This window comes from Spermophilus citellus (genome assembly GCF_964194105.1).
Source record: "Spermophilus citellus genome assembly, chromosome: 17".
NCBI lineage: Eukaryota > Metazoa > Chordata > Mammalia > Rodentia > Sciuridae > Spermophilus > Spermophilus citellus.
In genome coordinates, this window is record NC_138199.1 from 60,305,657 (window position 1) to 60,329,904 (window position 24,248).

Below are 24,248 nucleotides of genomic sequence, written 5' to 3' on the forward strand. Positions count from 1 at the left end.
TATAAATAAAATAATTTTTTAAAAAGATTGAAGTGAGCAATCCCCCTAATTTTAACAATCCCCCTGGCTTTAACAAAAATTTCCATTTGGGAAAAGAAAAATTTTATCACTAATTGATTTTCCAGTCCTCATTTGTGTTGTGGAGTTTGTATAATGCATAAGTATATATTTCATTAAAATGCACAAAAATTAACTTTAAGAATTCCACAGAACTCCGAACACTATTGACTGAAAGTGAATATCCACAGTAGAGTACAAAAACAGAGTGCAAACTTAGTGAGATCCTGTCTCCAAATAACAAATAAAAAGGGTTGGGGATATAGCTCAGCAGTAAAGTGCCCTTGGGTTCAATCCCCAGGACCAAAAAACAAAAACAAATAACAACAAAAAACAAATGCCAGTGTGATTCCATTCACTCATTCAAAATGCATATGCCAGTTCTCATGCTCTATTTGTGGGTAAGCTGCATCACTTTTTTGGAGGGCAATTTGGCAATAACTATCACAATTTAAAATGTGCATATCCTTTGACCCGCAGCTAGGAAGTTTTCCCTTACTGGAAATAACCCAAACATCTGTAAATGCAGTCCTGATAATTTTAGTGCATTTATGTATAAGTGTATATGTATATTTTATATATTTTTTTATTTTTTAATAAAATTATATGTAATTGAGGTCAGGGGATTGAAATCAGGGGTGCTATACCACTGAGTTATATTTCAAGTCCTTTTATTTTTTATTTTGAAGCAGACTCTCACCAAGTTGCCTAGGGTCTTGCTAAGTTGTTGAGGCCGGCCTTGAACTTTCAATCCTCCTGCCTCAGCCTCCCAAGTCACTGGAATTACACGTGTGTACCACCACTGCCAGTATACATTTCATTCTTGAAACATCAGACCCCAACAAAAGAGGGACTAAGGGGTGAAAATCAGGTCAGAGGCTAGGAGATCTTGAAACTTAGCTTGAAGTTGTATTTAACAACACTTTATGTAAGATTGAGAAAACATAAATCATCTCCATCCAAGGTAGAGAAGAGTGCTTGATGGGATCGCAGATGAACTGGGGTTCCCACAGGTCAACATTGGCCCAGCAACCATAGTGGGTTAGCATCTCGACAGGCCTCATGATGGGGAGGGAAGCTAGTAACCTAAGGAGGGCTTTTCAATAACAGGAGCAGAAATGAGGGCTTCCAAATAACTTGGATAGCTCTTTAGGGTGGAGGGGAAAGGGCACTAACACTTGTTGAGCATCTGTTATGCTCTAGGCTGTCTAGCTGAACAATTAAGAATCCAGTTGCCGTCTACAGCCATGCCACCCTGAACATGCCCAATCTCATCTGATCTCAGAAGAATCAGGTTGCCTAGGTGTGAACCCTGCCCCACCACTGACTGATGAGTGAGACTGGACAACCCCCCCCCCCATACTCTCAGGGCCTCCATTTTATCACCTAGAAAATGGGGTTGGTAGTTACTACCATGTAGGGTTATAAGAATTAAACGAGTTAATCCATAGAAAGTGCCCTGGTCTGTGCCTTCTCGTCTTCCTCCAGAAAAAAAAAATAAAAACGCAGCTGAGAGGGGAAAGTGGGGTTGTTCGTACTCACCTTCAATCTGGTCAGCACTGAAGTCTATCTGTGGAGAGGGAAAGAGAGGAGTGAGGGTACAGACTGTTAACAGCTTCCAAAGGGAAGCCTGGTCACCTCCAGCAGGAAGGAGATGCATGCCGAGTGTATGCCCCCAGCCTCCTGGTGCACAGGCCACACATAGTATACAGCCTCCAAACCTCTCTCAAGACCCAGAGGGAAACAGAAAGAAAAATCATGTAGATAACTCGAGAACCTACTCCCTATTGATAAACTCCTCATCCTGGCCACCCTTAAACTGCTCTCACATCTACCCTTCAGTCTCTCCCCATTCCACAGCCCTCTGACAAGCTGCAACTCCTCCTGCTTTGGGTGCCCACCCTTGGATTTACTTCCTTTTCTACTTGATCCACCTCCTTCAATGGAGCTTTCCCTCCCATCACTGGTCACCACCCCAAACCCTCCTTCAGCACATTGCAATCTTAGACATTTTGGAACAGCAAGAGTCCTTTACATGGGCCTTTGTTGCTTTGTGATAGTTTTCTAGTCATTGTCTTCCATGTGTACCCTGTGTCCTTGAAGCCAGGGTTCCTGCAGGACAGAGATTTTGTTATTGCTCACTGAAATACCTGGTACATAGTAGCCACTCACAAAAATATTGGTTTAATACAGGAATAAATTTCAGATTCTCCCCTGTATTGTCCTTAAAGAAAAGAAGCTAGTAATACCATGTCCCTGAAATGCCCCTTTTAGTTCACAAGGACCTAGCCAAGCCCAGGGAACCATGAGAGTTGACCCAGGGCCAAATGCCTAAATAAGTATTACCGGGAAGACACCAACTTTCTCTCAGGCATGCTGAGATCTAGGGCAAGTTAGTGTTTTCTGTAGAAAGCTGCTTTCTTGCGTGTACACCAGGATAGCTGCTCCTTGGAATGCTGGTCATACAAGGGACAAAGCAAAGTAAATTAATGATATCACCGCATCTGTAGCCAAATATAAAGCCACACCCCTCCCTGAGAAAACTGGGGCGGAACTGAGGGCACCATGGAAAAGACATGTGTCACTCATCCAGCCGACCACCACTGTGAAGGTGCTGTGTGAGAGAGGAGGTACTGCTTGGTGAAGCGCAGTGAGGGACACAGGTGCTGCCTGTTCCACCTATTGCCACTGGCTTTCCCAACAAAGTCTTATGCATACAAGGTATTCCCAGGTATTTTCTTTGGCCTCTTGGCAACCTATCCTACTGCCCTGGCACAGCTGGGCCGTGGACCTGACACTCCCATGATGCCTAATTCAATGCTGAATAAATACAGAGGAGGAGTGTAGGAGGTTCCAAAAATGAATGGCAATGACCAGCCATGAGTCATGTTCACCAAGACCTGAAATGTCACCTCAGCATCCTTACCCATTTCATGGCATCCCACCCCGTCCAGCCCCTCCCCTCACCAGCAGCAGTGATTGCTACCCTGGAGCATCTTCGTCATGTGCCACTATTCCTAGTCCTAGTTCTGCAAGGAAACTAGGAATGGACTTTGCCAAATGTGGGTTTGGGGTAGTGGTGAGTATGTTAAATGGGATAAAGGATGCTCTGCATTAACTCTCTGAGAAAAAGGTATAGTAGGCCTTACTCTGCAATGCTTTAAGCCCAGGAAAAGTATGTAAGAGAAACTAGTATAAAAGCATGAAGTCTGGGAGCCGGGCATGGTGGTGCAATCCTGTAATCCCAGCAGCTTGCCTGCCTGAAGCAGGAGGATCGCAAGTTTGAGGCCAGCGTCAGCAATTTAGAGAGGCCCTAAGCAACTTAGTGAGACCCTATCTCAAATTCTTTAAGTTTGCTTCTTTAAAAAGTGGGAGGGGGGCTGGGGATGTGGCTCAAGCGGTAGCGCGCTCGCCTGGCATGCGTGCGGCCCGGGTTCGATCCTCAGCACCACATACCAACAAAGATGTTGTGTCCGCCGAGAACTAAAAAATAAATATTAAAAATTCTTTCTCTCTCTCTCTCTCTCTCTCTCTCTCTCTCTCTCTCTCTCCCCCCTCTCTCACTCTCTCTTAAAAAAAAAAAAGTGGGAGGGCAGTGGGGGATGTTTCTCAGTGGTTAAGCACCCCTGGGTTCAATCTCTGTTACCAAAAAATGAATAAGTAAATAAAAGCTGAAGTCTGGCTACACAGAACCACACACATTGGACTTAAGTTTACCTTTGCTTTCTCTTTGAGAAAAGAATCTTATAAACAAAGGCATTGGGTAAGTATAATAAAAGGAAAAAATGAATCTTGGGAAAGACACTGCTTTTCTTTTCCCCCATACTTTAGAGCAATTTCAAAAAACCACCAGAAAAGAGGACTGCAATAGGAAATTGGGAGAGGTGAGAGGATGGAGGGAAGTGATAGGCACAGGGAAGGGCCCCCATGATACCACCAGGCCACTCCCTCCCAGACACCAGGGACCATGCCTGGCACTTTATCAGAATAAATCAAAGAAAGATGAGGAGGGTTCCTGAGGGGCGGATGGTGAGCTTCTCTTGCCAGTCTTCGTCCATAGTGACATATGACAGAGAAACCTTCAAATACTTTTAAGGTCATGTACTAAACTAGGTCTCGCCAGAGGAAGCCATAACCAAGCCCAGGAATGGGGCCACCGCCTCCACCCCCTGGTCAAGTCAGTTCTACTTAATTCCTGCCCCTTGTGGCTCAATCCCAAGGTCTTCGACAGATAATTGTAGGGCATTCCCTCCTGTGGGTACTGGGAAATCTTGAGGAGGCCAGGGAGGGTCTAGAGCCCTGGACCTTGGGTTCTATTCCCATGGGTCACAGAACCTGGTCCTGAGCCTCTATTTTGACCTGACCCCTTACACTCCCAGCCACTGCCCTAAAGCTGAGATCCCTGGGGGGCCTACCACTCCTTCGATGTTATTAATAGCTCCTCATACCAGTAGCCACTTGACCTCTCCAGTTCTGGTGTCATGACTTAAAATTTCTCCTCTCCAGAGGCTTCTAACCCCTCCCTCCTGTGCCCACCCCCTCCCAGTTCATTCCTTTGCAGCTGGGTCAGATAGCTAAGGGAGGCCTAAAATTACTAAGTCAGCCCACAGGACCCATACCAGCTCCAGGGAGCATTCCAGATGAGGGAACAGGGCAGGACAGGGAGGGGGTAGAGCTGTGGAGGCCAGAGGGAAGCAGGCCTGGCTCCTGGCAAGGTTAGAGAGGAGGTCTCAGCTGGGATGGGCCAGTCCGCAGCAAACTACAAATAGGGGCTCAGGCCACAAAAGGAGGAGCCCCTTTGGGCAGGGAAAGAGGAAAAGAAGGACCCAGGCTCTTCTTACTGTATCTACAGCCTTCCTTCCCACCCCATCAACCCTCTACAGGGTGTTTGTGAGTGAGGACTTTCCCAGACCTCCCGCACACTGGGAGCATCCTCCCTGACTGCAGACATCACTTACTCCTAGTTACACCGGCAGCTGTTGCTATGTGTCTGCTCCATAAAGATATCAAACCACCTCCAGGAAAGTCAGTTTCCTTTACTACGATGGCCCCCAAAGGCCTTTAAAAAGGTTGGATGGTTGACTGGTTATACCTCCCACCATTCTCAACTCTGCTGGGCAAATCTGAGATGCCAAACAGGACTTCCTTGGATGAAGTATCCTGTTCTTAAAGGAAAAAAGCCTATGGCCACAGACAGCCCTCAGCCCGAGTCTGATACTGGCTCCATTGGCCCTTGGGGCTGTGATCTCGGGCATGGACACCATAGTCCTCATGCCAGTCTGACCTCTGTGAGGGCTCTCTATGCTCCAGGACAAATAGAACCCTGAATATCATCCCACCCTCCTGAATTTCACTCACCTTTACACTCTTGGGGTCAAAGGCAGGTTCTTTGGGGGGCTCAGGAGCGGAAGCTGGGGCAGGGGCTGGAGCAGAAGCTGGGGAAGAGGCTGAGGCTGACTTGGCCGCCTCCTTCTTAGGTTCAGGCTTAGTCCTCATGCCAGTCTGACCTCTGTTGCTGGCTCGGATTCCCCCTGGCCCCCGGGGCTTGGTGCCGGCCCTGGTTTCTTGTTGTGCACGTCAAAGAGGCCAGCTCCCAAGGCCTCGAAAGATTTGTGGTGTCTGTTTCCATATTATTTCAGCCTGTAATGGTCATGTGGGGACGCCCTGACCTGCTTGGGTCTGATAAGGTTCCTGGTTGAAGGCTTAGTATGAGTCGACAAGGACCACCTGCCCCCCTCCGTCCTTGCTTCCGCCTACCAGTAACTTTCCATTCTGTCTGAAAGAAATATATAAGTATGAGCTGAGATAATAAAGACAGACTCTCCCTGGATGAAGGACCTCGGACTCCTGTGTCTTTTTTAACCCCGACGTCTCCCGCCGGACTCGGTCCATTTCGCCGCGCGTGGCACTCTGTGAGGGCTCTCTCTATGCTCCAGGACAAATAGAACCCTGAATATCATCCCACCCTCCTGAACTTCACTCACCTTTACACTCTTGGGGTCAAAGGCAGGTTCTTTGGGGGGCTCAGGAGCGGAAGCTGGGGCAGGGGCTGGAGCAGAAGCTGGGGCAGAGGCTGAGGCTGACTTGGCCGCCTCCTTCTTAGGTTCAGGCTTCTTGGGAGGCATCTTGTCTTGTTGGGATCTTCAGTGGAGGTGGGACCTAAGAAGGAACCAAGAGATGTGACTCCTGAGAGATGAGATAGGAGACCAGGCCGCCTCCCTCGGCTTTTATCCTGGGCAGGAGCCCCCACAGAGGGGCTGGGTGAGAGCAAGAGCAACTGCTGCTGGCTATAAAAGGAAGAAACACCAGCAGGGTACAGCTGACAACTGTGCATTGTCACCAGGTTTAGGGCCACCAGCCCCCTCACACACACACACACACACTCACTCCTCGCAGCCTCCACCTCTGGGACGGCTGACTCCTTCCCGCCAATTGGTGGAAACCCAGAGGGGCCAGGAAAACAGACCCTCTCAAAAATGCCAGAGCAGCCAGAGAGATGAGCTGACTTGAGCGGTTGATAACCCTCACACAAAGCCCAGGGGATGCGCAGCTTTTTTTAGCCCCTCCTGAGAAGAGGCAACCCCTGCACATTCCTTTTAAGCCAAGATCCTTTAAGCTGAGAGCCACTCTGCGCCCTCAGTTCTGCCCTGAGGCTCAACTCTCCCGGCATGGAGCCCTGAGGCAACAGCTGAGCCAGACAACCCTGCTGCCTCACACCCTCCCCATCCCAGGGGTGAAAGCCTCTGTTTTCTAGGGCGGCCATCCCAGAGCAGCTCCACAGACCTCAAGTCCCTAGGTCTACTACCTGCCTGCCCCCTCCATCCACGCACATTCATTCAGTGGGGATTGATCACTAAACCACGCCCAGAGGACCCCGTTGAGAAGCAGAAGGGCAGTAGAAAGTTAGGAGACTGGAGGTCAGAAAACGTAGGACTCAAGTCTTATTCTACTTCTCAGTCTGCAATCCTCCCCCCCCCACCGTCACCCCCGCCCGTGTGTGTGTGTGTGTGTGTGTGTGTGTGTGTGTGTGTGTGTGTTTTATGCTCACTCTGTGCCAGCCACAATTAAGCACTATTCATATAAAAACTCATTAAATCTTCACCATAATCCTACAAATACTATTTTTTACTCCCATTTTACACATGCAGATTGAGGCCAAAAGTGAGGTGTGTCTGATTTGAAAGCATTTACTTGAATGATTTATATTATAGTCCCACTTATGTGGGGAGAGAAGCATACATGTTTGTGTGTTCATCAGAAAGATCAGGATGGATAAGCCATCAACTGTCAACAGGAGACACCCCTGGGGACTTGGTGGTTGAGAATGAGAGGATGATGCCAATTTGCAACTTTTTAAAATTTTTCACTTCCTATATTAATGGAAATTTTTATAATGAGCTCATACTATTTTTTGTTTTTAAAAAAACCTTTGAATGCCAATAAAATATTTTAGAAAAAAAATTATCTACCACACAGAACTGCTTTGAACAGAATCTTTAGTTTCTGTAAAATTCAGAGGAAAAAGAGGAATAAAGCTGAGAGAAGCAGAAAAGATACCTGGACTTTCCAGGACAGTTTCTCACCTGTAAGATTGGCAGAACCCCTGGAAGCTGGAGACCAGTCACTAGTCCAAACTGCCCCAGCCACTTTGCCTCTCTTGGCCTCAGTCTATCTCTAAAGTGAAGAAATAATCAGAAACTTTCAAAGAACATTCAACAGAAGCAATCCTAAAATTCCACAGACATGCTTCTAATTGCAAAGGACATGGGTCTAGGAGCTCCCTCTGCCACCGCCACTTCAAGCAGCTCCCCCTTGTGTGTTTTATACATGGGGATTCGCAGGATCATTTTCAAAGAAACAGTTTCAAGGTTTTAAATTTTTTAAATAACCACTAAATGAAATGTTCTCATATGACCCCAGTTTAAAAATCAATTTTAAAAATGAGTCATTCTAGTAATTCTAGAAAGAAGTATGATCCCTCAAAAGAGGGCTGGGAGGTTGTTCTTATCTTTTCTTTCCCTTAAAAAAATTATAGGTAGAAGCAAAATATTAAGTCTCCATGGAAATAGCACTATAAGGTGGGAATACTGAACGGGGCTCCAAGGGCACCCCAAGACAGAGAGTGTGGACTTTGGAGGCAGACAGATCCCCTGAAGCCTGGATTTACTACTTCCTAATCTCGGGCTAAGAATCCTCATGACCTTTAAGTAAACATCTCCTTCTCAAGTTATGAAATTTATGAGAAATAACATGAGGCTCTGCAAACAACCCCTAGCACAAGAAAACAAGCATACAAGTTCATTTTTCTTTGCTTTCCCAGGCATTTAAAGCCATATGCGAACAGGCTGCTCAGATTTCCCTGAAGGAACTCCAGGAGAGGGGTCCACATGAAGGAGAGACAAAGTAAGGTGATAGTGGCCAAAAGGATTGGAAAGTGTGGATTTAGGATTGAGGGAAGGGTAGAAAGGAAAGGGAGAGGGGGCTGGGAGGCAGCTAGGAACCCGGGGTGTGAAATATTTGTGGCCCAGAAAGCATGTGGCATGTCCCTAGGGCCAGGCAGCCTGCCTTGTCAGTGGACACTCAAAGGAGGAGCCTGTCTGCCTGAAACCTCGGACCACAGGCACCACAACGGGGAAGGAGAGGCTCTTCAAATCCGTTTCTGATTCTATTTTAGCAACCCCAGGAGGGAAAAAAAAAAGTGCCTGGCATTCCAGAAGCAACTAGGAAACAGTGGTTTCAAGGCAAGAGCTGTACATCTAGAGCATACACCAGACAGACACTGGCCTTGTTTTTATTGAAACTCATTAGAGTCCAGTAACTGGAGTCAGAGGTTTTACCTTCCTGTGCTCCTCATCTATTTACTGGTTGCTGACTTTGACCTTCAAGTCTCATCCATCTAGAGTCTCCTTCACAGTGTCTACAACCGAGACTTACCCCCAGTGCATGTTGGCCAATCAGAGAAAAGGAAAGAAGGAGATGCAGAAGTGTGAAGAGACAAGTATAGCAGTGCACACTGGCAGCCTGACAGCCACCTCTGGGAAGCATCTAGTGGTGCCTGGGCCAGTCGTTCCGGCCCAACTGCTGCCCTGGAAGGACTTCAAATCCAGTGGACTGAAAATGCAGGATAGAATTTCACACCAACAAGTTTATATCAGATGTCAAATTTGGAGACCAACGCACAGAGCACTGACATCAGTCCTTGTGTGGGCTGGGCTCGCAGATGCTCACCCCTCCTCCCTTCACTTCTAGCCACACAGGGCCTGTCCTGCCCTGAGAGCCATCCGTCAGTCTCCTGCCAAGGATAAATGCTGCTGACAGCAGGCCTGGCTGCTAATGCCTTGCCCTTGTCATTTTCCCTCTCTTCTCCTCAGTTCTCTTAAGCCTGCACATTGCCAGACAATGCCTTGATCAACTCTCCATTAATGCATCCCCACACAGGACACTGGAAATAATTTGGGTTTTCCTGCGAGGCAGAGGTTAAGAGGGCCCACTCAGGAGCCAGACTGCCTGGATCGAAGTCCTGACTCAGTAACACAGGCAAGCTAGTTAATTTCTTCAAGCCTGTATTCTCATCTGTGAAATGAGACTGCTAATATAACTTCATAGAGTGGTCCCGAGGATTAAACAAGTGATTAACATGCCTGCCACTCCCTCTCCCAAGATCAAACAGAAAAATTACAAAGAGAAAATGCCAAGAAATTAGGAAAATAGTGAAGAACCTCTTGGGTAAAGGGAGGGCCTCTAAACCAGGGTGTATGTGATAGAGGAGTAGCTTCAGTTTGGGGTAGGAAGTGGCCAGGAGTAGCTTTGCAAAGATTTTTAAAAAAAGGAATTATTGGGATTCTGGTCCTTCTTTTCCTCTACTACCATCTTGGAACAAATAGTGCCACCTGCTTACCAGTATGACTCAAAACTGTGGTCCAGGTGTCAATAAGGTAATAACATCAAGGCATGAAAATGCACTGCGCTTGCAAGGAGTTGATAGAAACAGGTAGGAGGGAGGCAGCCTAACCTTGGACAGATATTTCCCCTCCTCAGCCCCTCTAAACTTCCAGGGCAGGAGAATTCAAGAAGGTCTTCCTCTTCAGGCTACTTCTCCCTGGGGAGGGTGGAGGTGAATTCCTAACACAAAGAGTTATTTTGTAGGGTTGGATCTGATTATTTAGGAGTCTCTGTGCCTAGGGCTCTCGGTTTTAGGGTTAAATTACCATCCTTACCCCCTTACCAGGACCCCCTGAGCTCAATGACACAGGTACACACTGTTGGCCAAAGCAACCTATATGCCCAAGGACAGCACAAGACAGGTGAGAAGCACAACTAACTCAAAGATACAACTTCCTTAATTACAGACTGTATATTACTAGCTATCTAGTAAATATAGGAAAACAAGGAAAATATCATAAGAGTTAGTGACTTTAATTGGACAGATGCATTTTGAAACTGATATGCTTTTGCTTCAAAGTCAATTTTTCTAAAAGAAACGAAGCTGATTTGTCAATTTGTATGTAAATATGAAAGGAAAATAATTATTTTGGTACTTACTGGAAAGCTTCTAAGTATGCTTGAGAAAACTTAGGTATGTGAATCTAGTTTTTCAACAGTGAATTTTATGAAATCTAACTACAGATTAAGTACTTCTGATGAAATTTTGAATCCAAATTGAGATATTATACTAAGAGTAAAGTGCTCGCTGGATTTTGAAGATTTAGTACAACAAGGAATTTAATCAATTTCATTAGTAATTTTTTATATTGATTACATGTTAAAATGATGACATTTTGGGTACATTGGATGCTGGGTGAGGCAGCACACATCTGTAATTCCAGCTACTCAAAAGGCTGAAGCAGGGCTGGGGCTGGGGCTCAGAAGTAGAGTACTCGCCTAACATGTGTGAGGCACTGGCTTTGATCCTCAGCACCACATAAAAATAAAATAAAGGTATGTATCCACATACAACTAAAAAATAAATATATAAAAAAAGGCTGAAGCAGGAGGAAGTTCAAGGCCAGGCTCAGCAACTTAGTGAGACCCTGTCTCAAAATAAAAATAAAAAGGGCTGGAGATGTGGCTCACTGGTTTAGTACCCCTTGGTTCAATCCCCTATACCAAACAAATAAATAAATACATATTAAAAATATCTGATGATTGTCTATGGTGGGCTTGATTTGGATAGATGGCTCAATGAGATAAAAGGGAATAAAGTTCTTATATAAAGAGAGGCCTTAAATAGGGCTGGGGGTAAAGATCATACTTGCCTAGTATGTACCAGGCCCTGGGTTCAACTCCCAGTACTGCCAAAAAAAAAAAAAAAAAAAAAAAAGCCTTACATGGAAAGGCCATAAGTCAGGAGAATGATTAACTCAATCCTCTGTGTATAAGATTCCTTCCCACCAAGGAAGAAAAGAAGCAAAGGATAACCTGGAGGCTCAGTCAGCCTTTAGACCCCAAAATTCAAAGGAGAGGGCAAAAAAGAAGGGCAAAAATGTCTCAAATTAAATTTCAAGGACCACGGTATCACTGGCTGTCAGAGCTCTTTTTTTTTATAACATTTGACCACTTTTTTTTAATAATATTTATTTTTTAGTTACAGATGGACACAATATCTTTATTTTATTTTTATGTGGTGCTGAGGACAGAACCCAGTGCCTCACGCATAGTAGGCAAGCGCTCTACCCCTGAGCCACAACACCAGCCCAGTCGGAGCACTTTAAATCATCCCTTCAAAGTTCATTTCCTTGGCTGCCTGGGCAGAGGTGGAGAAAGTGCCCTAGGTTTGGCCTACTCACTCAACACTCCCTTTAAATGTCTGAAGCGCATTTCTGTGCTGCAATCAAGGGCGTGCTGCCTAAAGATGCACACTAGAAGGCCCAACAATAGGAGGGTGAGAGTCAGCCTTAGGACACAAAGCAGAGGGCAGAAGGCAACACAGCTGATGTTTGCTGAAGTGATTTATTGTTGCAAAGCAGCAGAGAGCAAGTCAGATCATCTCCAGTCACCTGCATACTCCCAGTCGTGCTGCCAGCCACAGGGGACTATAGAAGCCCAGAGCGGGTGACTTGCTTAAGGACACACTGTGTGGATCATTGCACAGCAGACCTGAGAATAGAACCCAGGACACCATACTAAGTCAACAAGGGAAGCTGGCAGAGCGAAGAAGGGTTCACTCCGGATGAAGGCTGGCCCCTTGGGGGCAAGGAACCTAGGAAGCATCAATAAAAGTGATGGCCCTGGTGTTCACAGCACAGGTGGCTCTTGATAAGGAAAAAAGATACAAACCTTTAGAAGGCACTTTTTCCAGCATTTTGTGGAGGTGCTTTTTTTTATTTTTTATTTTTAGATGGACACAATACCTTTATTTTTATGTAGTACTGAGGATTGAACCCAGTGACTCACATGTGCTAGGTGAGTGCTCTACCACTGAGCCACAATCCTAGCTGGGATGTGCTTTTAATGCTAAAGGGAATTCTCTTTCATGGCTTCCCTCTCTACCAACTTCCTCTTTGGCTTCCTGAATTCTGACTTCCTCCCTAGCACCCAAGTGACTTCCCCATGGCCAGGGTTAGTGATCTTGTGTTGGGGCTTCTCAGCCACTGATCTCCTCCTTCTTTATCTCTTTTACTCACATTACTCTCATTCATTTGCTCAACTAACACTGAGCACCTATAGGGTGCTGAGCACTTTACTAAGATGAATAAGAGTCATCCTGGCCCCAAGAAGCTCACCATCTTGTGTGGAGGATGTAGACGTATAAGTACACAGTTTTAATAATGATAATGAATACACTTGCAAAGATTTTACAAGTTATTACATAAAAAATAATGCATTTAGTTCTGCCCAAAAAATCTATACAAGTCCCAAATTCATTTTCAAATTTTTAAAGCTTCACATTTTCAATTTTTTGGACATTTCTCACTGAAGCACTCCAAATTCAGTTCAATTGGTCCTCTGTATCCACGAGATCTTCATCCATGGATTCAAACAAGTGCAGATTGAAAACATTGGGGGGGGGGGAACTGCATCTGTACTAAACAACTAACTCAACTACAGACTTTTCTTCCTGTCATTATTCCCTAAATAATTCAGTATGAAAACTATTTACATATTTCCACTATACTAGGTATTAATAGTAATCTACAGATGATTTTAAAGTATAAGGGAGGGTATATAAATACTATACCATTTCATATGAAGAACTTGAGCTCCACAGATTTTGGTATCTACCCAGCACCCTGGAACCAACTGTATTGATACTGAGAGACGACTTTATATTTTAAACCCCTCTTTCTCAAATTATATATTTGTGGCAAAACAACAAAGCCTATTCAAGGCAACTATGGTGTATACTCAAGATTGGAATATAATCAAGTCTGTTTATTGCTCTACAATGAGTTTGACTAGAACCTAGCTAGAAAAGGAAGAAACAAAGAACCTATCATTTGGTGGGCATCCTCTCTAGATGATGTGGTTATTTTCATCTAGAAAGCAAGCATATATGTCCTTCTAAGGAGAAAGAGACAATAGCCGGCACTATCATTCACTTTACTCCTTTGCTTTTAAGTCTGTGTATAGCAAGCTGCGCCTCTGGTTAGATTCTAAATGCCTTTAGGACAAAGAACTGGATAAAAATGTTTCTCACTTTAAATGAGTAACTCAGAACTGTTTTAATGTTCCAACTTTTTTTTTTTTTTTTCAGATTCAAGGATAAGGGAAACAGGACTGTCTGGACTCTCTAGCAGCCACATTCACAGACCCTCAAAGCTCAGTCTCTTCTCCAGTTCACATAATCCTCAACTGTTAGCATAATCTTTCTCAAATTCCCTTCTCATGAGGTCACTCTCCAGCTCAATCACTACCAGCCGCTCCCTAGGTCTATTTTATCAAGTCTAAAGTCACCAGCCTGGAACTCAAAGCTTTTTATCAACTGTCCCCAACACCACCATTTCAGCCTCTACCTCAGTCACGCATATTTACTTCCTTTCAGTATCCTGCCATTCTTGTTTATTTCTCTCCCTGCATCTTCCAGCATGTATTAACCTTCTAACTTTGGACCAGTTAGAACATCTCAGAACTCACCTGAACCAAGATGCATTTTATTTTTTTGTTTTCTTTTGGGGTGTGTGTGTGGTACTGGGGATTGAACCTAGGACTTAAGATACACACACTCCCAACCTCAAGATACATTTTCTAAGTAAAGTTTATTAATCCTCAAGAAAAAAACTCACAAAATCACCACAAATAAAGTCATTACAGAATCTTTATTCCTGGGGCTGGGGTTGTGGCTCAGTGGTAGAGTACTTGTCTAGCATGTGTGAGGCACTGGATTTGATTCTCAGCACCGCGTATAAATAAATAAAATAAAAATCCATCAACAACTAAAAAAATATTTGAAAAAAAAATCTTTATTCCTGCTTTTTGTGAGTACCACCATTCATGATCTCAGTCCCCTGACTTCCCTCATTCTGCTCTCCATTCCTTTTGGTGCTTTCTTGAGATTTTTTCTTCGCATACAGGCCATGTCTCTTGCAAGTCTATGTTTGGATTCATTTTCCTTGCATAATCTAAGGAATCACAAATCATTCCAAAGCCATCTGTCTTGCCACCACCAAATGAGTTCTGAATCCAATACAAAGATGATATCCACTGTAGTTATGGACATTCTGGCAAGTTTTTCCCCAATTTCTGTTTTAGATGCTGTTGCCTTCCCAGGGTGAAGGACATTGATGACCATTTGTGTTTCAGTTAACTTTTTCATTACTATGACCAAAAGATTTTGGTCTATAAGAATAACTATAAAGGACTGGAGCTGTGGCTCAGTGGTAGAGCGCTTGCCTAGCACGTGTGAGGCACTCAGTTTGATTTTTAGCACCACATATAAATAAATAAAATAAATTGACAACTAAAATTTTTTAAAAAAGAATAACTATAATAATAACTTTAGAGGAGGATTAGTTATCTGGTGCTCACGATTTCAGAGGTCTTAGTCCACAGATGGCCAACTCCATTCATCAAGGCCTGAGGAAGGCAGAACATCATGATGGAACTGTATGACAAAGGACAGCAACTTGGGACATGGCACCAGGAATAAGAGAGGGAGAGACTCACCCCACCAAAGACAAAATATATACCCTAAAGGCACATCCCACAACGACCCACCTACTCCAGCTATATCTTACCTGCCTAGAGTTACCACACAGTCAGTCCCTATCAGAGGATCAATGCACTGATTAGGTTAAAGCTTCCATAAACCAATCATTTCACCTCTAAATTTTCTTGCATTGTCTCTCACATGAGCTTTTTGGGAACCCCTAATATCTTGTTTTTCCAAAGTAATTGGCTATGAACTTCCTGGTCCAGATGGCTGTTGTTCATGATAGCACCAAACCCTCAGGCAGCCAGGGAGGAAAAGATACCTTGACTTTAAATTGATTAAGGTTTTATTTGCCAGACAGCATGCTCCCGGGGTTCAGAAAGAAGGAGTCAATAAAGCATCAAGTAAGAGATGAAATTAAGTGGTCAATTCATTCAATCACAAGATATTCTAAAAGTATTTATAATATTTTAATAGATATATAGTATTTTCCCAGGTTGTTGTTGCACCTCAAACTGCAAGTTACAGCTACAATGGAGAATAAGTGCTCAGGTAAAAAGGAAGAGGCATTGAATTAGTATGTGCATATACAAGGAAAAAATGTATTATAGGTTTGGTACTATAACCTATCTGTAATGGGGACATAAGGACCCTGTTGTGTAAAGAAATACAATTCAAATTACCATACATACTATGAAAGAAAGAAAGAAAGAAAGATAGATAGATACTGGAAGACATAATAATAGGGTAAAACTAAAAATCTAGATTAGTTAGGGAATATTCTGAGGACATGATATTGAGGCTGAGCTTGAAGGATGAATAGAATTTATCTGGTAAAAAATATGGGGAGAGGCTGGAATGGTGGCTCAGCAGTAGAACACTCGCCTAGCACATTCGGGGCCCTGGGTTTGATCCTCAGCACCAAATTTTAAAAAATAAATAAATAAAGATATTGTGTCTGACTACAACTGAAAAATAAATATTAAAAAAATATGGGGAAAGTATTTCAGGAAGAAAACTAATTTATTAAGGTTTCCACTTTTTTTTTAAGTTGTCAGGGTACCTTTATTTTATTTATATGTGATGCTGAGAATCAAACCCAGTGCCCCACACATGCTAGGCAAGCACTCTACCACTGAGCTACAACCCCAGCCCAAGGTTTCCACTTTAATTCCACTTAGTTGATATTTTTAAATCATCTTCTATATATTTGATACTTTTTAAAGAACAATAAAGGAAATATATGACTTGGTGCTTCCCATATGGGATAAGACATAAATAGAATAATCAAAGTATTAATGTGGTCAAGTTGTTATAATGAAATACCATAGATGAGATGGCTTGAACAAGAGAAACTTATTTTCTCACAGTATCCATGATCAAGGTGCCAGTAAATTAGTTTTTGGTGAGAGCTTTCTTCTTGCTTTGTAGATGGTGGCCTCCTTGCCATATCCTCATGTGACCTTTCCTTGATGCACATGCACAGAGAGAGATTAAGCTGCCTGGTGCCTCTTTTCATAAGAACACTAATTCCTATGAGATCAGAGCCTCACCTTTATAACCTCATTTAACATTAATTATTTCCACAAGATCCCATGTCTAAATATAGTCACACTAGGGGTAGGGCTTCAACGTATCAATGCAGGGGACCACAAACATATATTTGAAAAGGAATGAGAATAAATTTGGAAAATAGTTTTCTTTCTTGGAATGCCTAAGGCTTACGGTATTACTAGGCATAGGAAAAAGTTGACAGATAAAATGAGCAGCTATTTTATTTATCACTTTTAATTTATCAATTATTCCCAGGAGTAAGATTGACAATTAGAAGAGTTAGATGAAGTTGTAAACCAAGCCTTTTGAAAATCACTTTAATAAGCAATATAGTAATTGGGTACCATATACACAGTATCGTTTTAGAGTTCTTAGATAGTGAAAAAGTACTTTATGGCTCAAGAAATAATGAGAGGTAGAACCAATGAGACATGGAAATTGATTTGATGTGAAGGTGGGGTAGATATCAAGAATGACTATGTGTGGTGGTGCACACCTGTAATTCCAGTGACCCAGAAGGCTGAGGCAGTAGGATTGCCTGTTTGAGACCAGCCTTAGCAATTCAGCAAGACCCCACCTCAAAATAAAAAGAACTGTAATATAGTTGACAGATAAAGTGACCCTAGGTTTAATCCTCAGTACCCAAGAAAAGAAAAAGAAAAAAGAATGACTGTCTGGATTTCATTTTGTTGGTGCTATTTAAGAAATGGAGAATCCTTTGGGGATGGGGGTAGATGTGAAGGAGGGCAATTAAACATTCTTTTTTAAACAAATTAAATTGCAGGTATTTGTGAGACTATCAAGTATTGAGGTATAACTCCTAATTTTAAGAGGAAGATAAGAATGCTTAACAGGAAAAATTGAGTAATGTTATAAGTCAGTATGTATTTGATAGCACAAATAATAATAAAGGAATTTGGGGGGCTGGGATTTGTAGCGCAGTGGTAGAGCGCTCGCCTAACATGCATGAGGCACTGGGTTTGATCCTCAGCACCACATAAGTGTAAAATAAAAATATTGTGTCCACCTAAAACTAAAAAATAAATATTAAAAAAAAAAGGAATTTGGGAAAAAGAGATCTTTTCAGGCCAGAATAATGGGAAAGGCTTCTTAAAGGAGCAAAAACTTAAAGGCTAAAACTTTTGAAAAGTTTGGAATTGATAGAGAAGAAAAAGAATATTTGTGGCATGGAATGGCATGAGCAAAAGCCCAAAGATTGTAATATTGTTTAGGGAGAACAGCAAAGTATTGTAACCCTTGGCTTGAGTAGGAATTGAGACAGGAAGAAGAAGGTTTTAGTAGCTGGGTAGAAACAAGTTATAAACCTCCAGGCTGAGAGGTTTAGATTTGATGTGATAATGAATAACCATTATATGAGCAAAAGAGTTTTTGAGTAGAAGAATTACATAATGAAAACACTGCTTTGGGAATATTAATCTGCTGCTATTGGCAAGAAAGAAAGAGGTAAGAATTTAGATATACAAGTTACTTAATTTTGGTACAAAAAATTGGGCCAGCTAATATTTGTTGGTGGGGAGGAGGGAATAAGATGGAGGACATCGTAGAGCATTTGGCAATAATCCTGGCCTTTACCTACCAGATTTTCCTTCATTTCCCCTACCACTGACATTGCTAAGTGGGGAGGAAGGATTTGCCCAATGATATAAACCAAAAATAAATTAGAGTTCTTTTTTTTTTAATAGACCTTTATTTTATTTATTTGTATGCAGTGCTGAGAATTGAACCCAGGGCCTCATACATGCCAGGCAAGTGCGCTACCACTGAGCCACACCCCAGCCCCACTAAATTAGAGCTCTATACATTAAATTAAAATATATAATGTAAAAGTCCACAATGATGTTTTGGATTTTTTGTTTGTTTTCCTTTTTATTATTCATTGCTGTTACAGTTATTTGAAAAGCAGCTGTTTTCTTTTTTGACAAAAACAAGAATATAGTAGTCACATTTAAGTCTGAGTACTTACAGATATTTGTTTACATTTAAAATAGTATTTCAGGTTTAAGAATAACAAGTAAGGAATTTTTCAACTTTATGCTGTTTGTTTACTTTTAAACTAATGGAACCAGGGACCAAGCCATTAATTTAATCAGTGACATTTCTCTTAAACATTTTGTGGGGATGTGGGGAGGGAAGGAATGCTGCTTTGTTTGGCTTCATAACTGTTTTTCGCAGCATTAACTACATCTGGCATTAATTTGTAGAACTCTAGAGGTTGATGTACTAAGTGCTTTTCTTTTGGTGGAGGCCTACACCATCAGTTGGGTAAAGGTAGATGAATAACCAGGAGCTTATTTTAGCTCTGCTCATCATCAGCTACTAATTTGTAGTGCCTCAGAGTAATCCGCTCCCCCCACCACCAACCCCAGAGAGACACCATCACTTAGGAATTTAGAGGTGATTTCTCAGAGTATGGATGGAAGCTATAGGTGGGTTTCTGTAAGTGGCAAGATTAACTTCTGGAATTATAAAAGTTTGTGTTGGCTGGCATTATTATCTTTCTGATGCTAAAAGTGGTAATAAAGGACTGGGTATAGTGCAGGCTTTTAATCACAGCAGCTTGGGAGACTGAAGGAGGAGGATCACAAAAAAATGGTAATAAAGGACTGGGTATAGTGCAGGCTTTTAATCACAGCAGCTTGGGAGACTGAAGAAGGAGGATCACAAGTTTGAGGCCAGCCTCAACAATTTAATGAGACCCTATCTCAAATAAAAAGGGCTGAAGATGTGGCTCTGTGGTAGACTGCCCCTGAGTTCAGTCCACACTAGCATACCCTACCACTCCCACCAAAATTGGTATTAAAGGAATGATGTTCTGAGCAAAGCTTGATTTAAACTCAGAAAAGAATGATTCTTGAATATGATACTTTATTGTCTTTCATTTCTTTAACTTTGAAAAGTCAAAAAAAAAAAAAAAAGTAGCACATACCTATAATCCTGGCGGCTGAGAAGGCTGAGGCAGAAGGATCTCAAGTTCAAAGCCAGCTTCAGCAACTTAATGAGACCTTGTCTAAAGGGTTGTTTTGTTTGTTTTGTTTTCCTTTTGGTGGTACATGAGGATTGAACCCAAAGCCTTGCACATCATAGGTAAGTACTCTATCACTAAGCTATATAACCAGCCCAAGACCCTGTCTCAAAATAAAAAATAAAAAAGGGCTGAGAATGTGGCTCAGTGGTTAAGTGCCCTTGGGTTCAATTCCCAGTGCAAAAAAAAAAAAAAAAAAGTTCTAGAACTTTATAATATATGTGCCCATAATGTGTATCATCCATATACCACACAACAGCTCCTAGAAATAGAGCCCCATTTTTCAGATGAGGAAACTAAGGCTGAGAAGAGTTTAATATTTCCCTCAAAATCATTCTAAAAGTGGTGGCACACAAATTTGAGCATAGATCTCCAACATTAAATCCTCTACTCATCATTTTCTTTAACAGAACAAAATTAAACAAGTAGGTTCTTGAAAAATCTTCAGATTTCATAAATGAGTAATTAGGTGGTTAATTATTTGCATTACAAAATAATTCTGTTTATCACTAAGTTTCAATACAGACTCCCAGAGATCCTTAATTATTGGATATCAAGAAATACAGAGAAAATTAAAGCTAAGACTAAAATACAAGAATGCTAATAATGAGAAGACTGCCAAAAGTTCAGAATCATCTGTTCATTCAACATGTGTCTACTTAGCACCTGCTTTAAAACACATAATAGATCTTGAAGAATAATAACAAAGATGTATGTAATCCCTGCCTTCCTGGAGTTTATAATAGTAAGGAAGACACTAAAATTTCTTCCAAAATCAATGTAAAATTACGACGAGAAGTATTACAAAGGAAAGATTCTTGGTGCTATTAAGTGTTTAATAAGGATACCAAATTTCATCTTGGGGTTCCAAAGAAACCCTCTCTAAGAGAAAAATCTGAAGGATAACTGGAATCTGCTTAGTTTGAAGGAAAGGAGGCATTTACTAGGTGAAACTGCATGTAATAGAAGGTCTGTAATATGGGAGTAATATGGTAAATTTGAAGAGCTGAAAAAAAACACTATTGTGCTAAGCACAGAGCACAAGAAAATATAATAAAGGATGAACTGGTTTGAAATGGGGCACAGTAGCACACACCTATAATGCCAGCTGAGGCAGGAAGGCCATAAGTTTAAGGTCAGCCTGGGCAATTTAGCAAGACCATGTTTGAAAAATAAAATAAAAAGGACTAGGGCTATAGGAAGAAAGGAACATTCGCCTAGGAGTAAGCAAGGAGGCCCTGGGTTCCAGCTCTGTAAAAAAAAAAAAAAAAAGAAAGAAAGAAAGAAAGAAAGAAAAGAGAAGTAAGCACAAACTGTACTATGTTGCCATGTTTGGTGATTACAATTTTTACAGTAAGAACAATGAGAAGCTACTGAAGGATTTTGAGTAAAGATGTTACATAATCAGATCTGATTTGTGAAAAAGTCATGGGGGAGAATTCAGAGAGGCCAATTAAAATACTACTAAAGGAATCCAGGCAAAATATGGTCTGCCTTATAGATGCAAATGTTTTTTTGTGTGTGTGTCTTTCATTATTACTGCAGTTGCTTTAAGTTAGTGTAATTTTGAAAGGTACTTATATGTGTGTGTGGTTCCAGAACCCTAGGCCACACCAGTACTAGAAGACCAGATATGGTTTGGGGGGCAGAATTATAATTATCAATTACTTAGCTAGACTTTCATGTATATGCCTGTCTTTGAAGTAGGTGTTTTAGTCTTTATTTTGTAGGTGATTAAAGCTCATAAACAACTTGATTAATGTGCTTAACAAGAATCAGGAATCCTCTTCATTAAATTAAAAAAAAAAGAAAGAAAAGAGATAATTGCTGAGTCAAATTAGATTGAAAACCCTTTAGCCTACTATTTTCTGAGTGATATTTTTTGAAGTTGTTATGCAATCCAAATGTTGAAATTCTCTGAGAACACTTTTAGTTTATCTCAGTACTTTTTTTTTTTTTTTTTTTTTTTTAACCATTGAGCTACATCCCCAGCCTTTTTACAAATTTTATTTTGAAACCAGGTCTTTCTACCTTGGTGAGACTGACTTCAAACTTGTGATCTTGTGGCCTCCAACTTGGCCTCTCCTACTCTTGGCAGCAGTAATGCTTCTTCAGACACTAACTCTGTAGTAGTTGCTAAAATACAAAAGAGTAAGGACCTTTTTAAAAGTAGTAACTTGTCCATTTCTCTTTTTTTTTTTTTCTTTCCTTTCTTTCTCTTTTGGTATTGGAGATTAAAACCCTGGAGCACTTTACCACTGAGCCAACATCCCCAGTCCTTATTATTTTTTTTATTTTTGAGACAGGGTCTTGCTAAATTGCTGAAGCCAGCCCAGAACTTATGATTCTCTTGCCTCAGCTTCCTGTATCACCAGGATTACAGATGTGCACCACCACACCTGGCTCCTTTATTTTAAATATTTAAATTTAATTCCACAAATACTTATCAAGTACCTATTATTTCTAGTGGATGACATATTCAGCTCCTATCATGTGGACTAGATTTTGAGCTTTATACTATACTTCCAAATTTATACTATACTTCCAAGGTAATGTGGATTTTCAATATATGCAGACTTCCAGAATATATGCTTTTTACTGGGGAGGAGGTTAATAGCTTTCATAAATTTTCACAAGTTTTTACTATAAAAAGAGAGATTGCTTATCTGGACACGTGGAATGATTCTGAACCCTGAATGCTTATTTATCACCTATAGAAAACTTTAAAAGTAATGATAATCTAAGGACAATCCCAGGTGTAGAAATTGTGATTCAATGAATTTGGGATAGAACATCATCTAAGTGGGGTTGAAAGGCTTTGGTCTAGATAAGAGTAACATTTGAATGAGACTTAATGAGAGCAGAAGTTATTTGCTCATAGCTAAATATCTAGAGTCCAGAAAGTGGTCACATAGTAGACGCTCAGAATATATTCATTGAATAAGTACTAAAGCCCTCCAGTTTAAAAAAGTTAAGACAGTACAAACAAGAGGTCTTTGATCTTGAGTAGTATAAACCTTTATTTTTTTTTTAATTATTATCACTTTGTGTGTGTGTGTGTGTGTGTGTGTGTGTGTGTGTTGCTGGAGATTGAACCCAGAACCTCATACATGCAAGCACTCTACCACTGAGCTCCAGCCTGATAATCTATTTTTTTTTTTTTGTAATTGATTGGACGCTTTTATTTTCTCAGATTAATAAAAAATTTTAAAGTTTGACAATTGTAGTTTATACAAGGCTATGGAGTAAATAGAAATTCATGTTGTTGTTTGGTTTATAAATTAATGATTTTTAAAAATGGTTTGACATTATCTAGTAAAGATGGACATATTCAATAACTCAGTAATTTTATTCCTAAGTATCCTAATTTGGAGAACTTCTTAAACATGTACTCCAAGAAGTGAATACAATAGTGTTTGTTAGCCAGGCATGGAGGCGCAGACCTGTAATCCCAGTCAGTCAGGAGGCTGAAGCAGGAGGATCACAAGTTCAAACCCAGCCTCAGCAAAAAGCAAGGTGCTGATCAACTCAGTGAGACCCTGTCTCTAAATAAAATACAAAATAGGGCTGGGGATGTGGCTCAGTGGTCTGATGCCCCCAGGTTCAATCCTTGGTAACCAAAAAAATAGTGTTTGTTGTAGCATTATTAAAACAAACAGAAACTCTAGAAATAACCCAAATGCCCATATAAAACATATTTTGATATCTTTAAACAGTGGAAATATTATTTATTCAGCAATGAAAGTGAACAAACTCCAGCCTCAGATATTATCAAGCATGAATTTAAAGTTGGAAAACTAAATATGCTGCTTCTTAGGGATGATAGGCACGAATGTATCAAATTATGAAGAAAGCCAGAAGAAAGGTCAGCAGAATTCAGGGTGGTAGTTTCCTATTTAAGGCTAGAAGAACTTATATTATTGACATGCTGGAGGAGCCTGTAGAACTTCAAAGATAGTTGCTAATATTTTATTTCTGGACCTGAGTGGTTAGTGCATGGATGTAGATATTTTTTATTATTTTTAACTTAAAATGTCGTATCTTATATGTACTTTATGATTCTTGACTCTTTAATTCGAGTGAATTAAAGATTAGTCCTGTAATTTTACTCATTTGTATTCCAGTGTGCTTCCTTGAGTGGCTGAGAAATAGGTGGCATTTAAGCTAATAGGTGAGGAAGTTTTTGTGGGAGGATGATATACATTTGAACACTTCCTTCATGTGTATCATGAAAAATGGTTGAAAACCACTGCTGGTAAGAGCATGTAATTTTAGTAGGATAGGCAGACTTGTAAACAGATAACTGTAATATAATATGACTATTCTAATGAAGAAGTAAATGAAAAAAAGTAATGGCTAGAGGTTAGCCAAGAAATAGAAATAGAAACTCATATTATTATTTGGTATATAAATTAATAATTTAAAAAAATGATTTGACATTATCTAATAAAGATGAACATATTCAATAACTCAGTAATTTTATTTCTAAGTATATATCTTAATTTG

The 24,248-nt window shown here is 41.1% G+C and overlaps 2 long non-coding RNA genes across 2 annotated transcripts in view; one reads left to right on the top strand and one right to left on the bottom strand.

The window, feature by feature from the left end:
- LOC308636787 overlaps positions 1–24,248 on the bottom strand; it is a 532,023-nt gene that overhangs the window by 67,626 nt on the left and 440,149 nt on the right. The window lies entirely within an intron of this gene.
- LOC308636788 overlaps positions 5,593–24,248 on the top strand; it is a 682,020-nt gene continuing 663,364 nt past the window's right edge. The window contains exon 1 of the long non-coding RNA XR_014019477.1: positions 5,593–5,642. This is a non-coding gene — a long non-coding RNA (uncharacterized lncRNA). The remainder of the gene's footprint in view (positions 5,643–24,248) is intronic.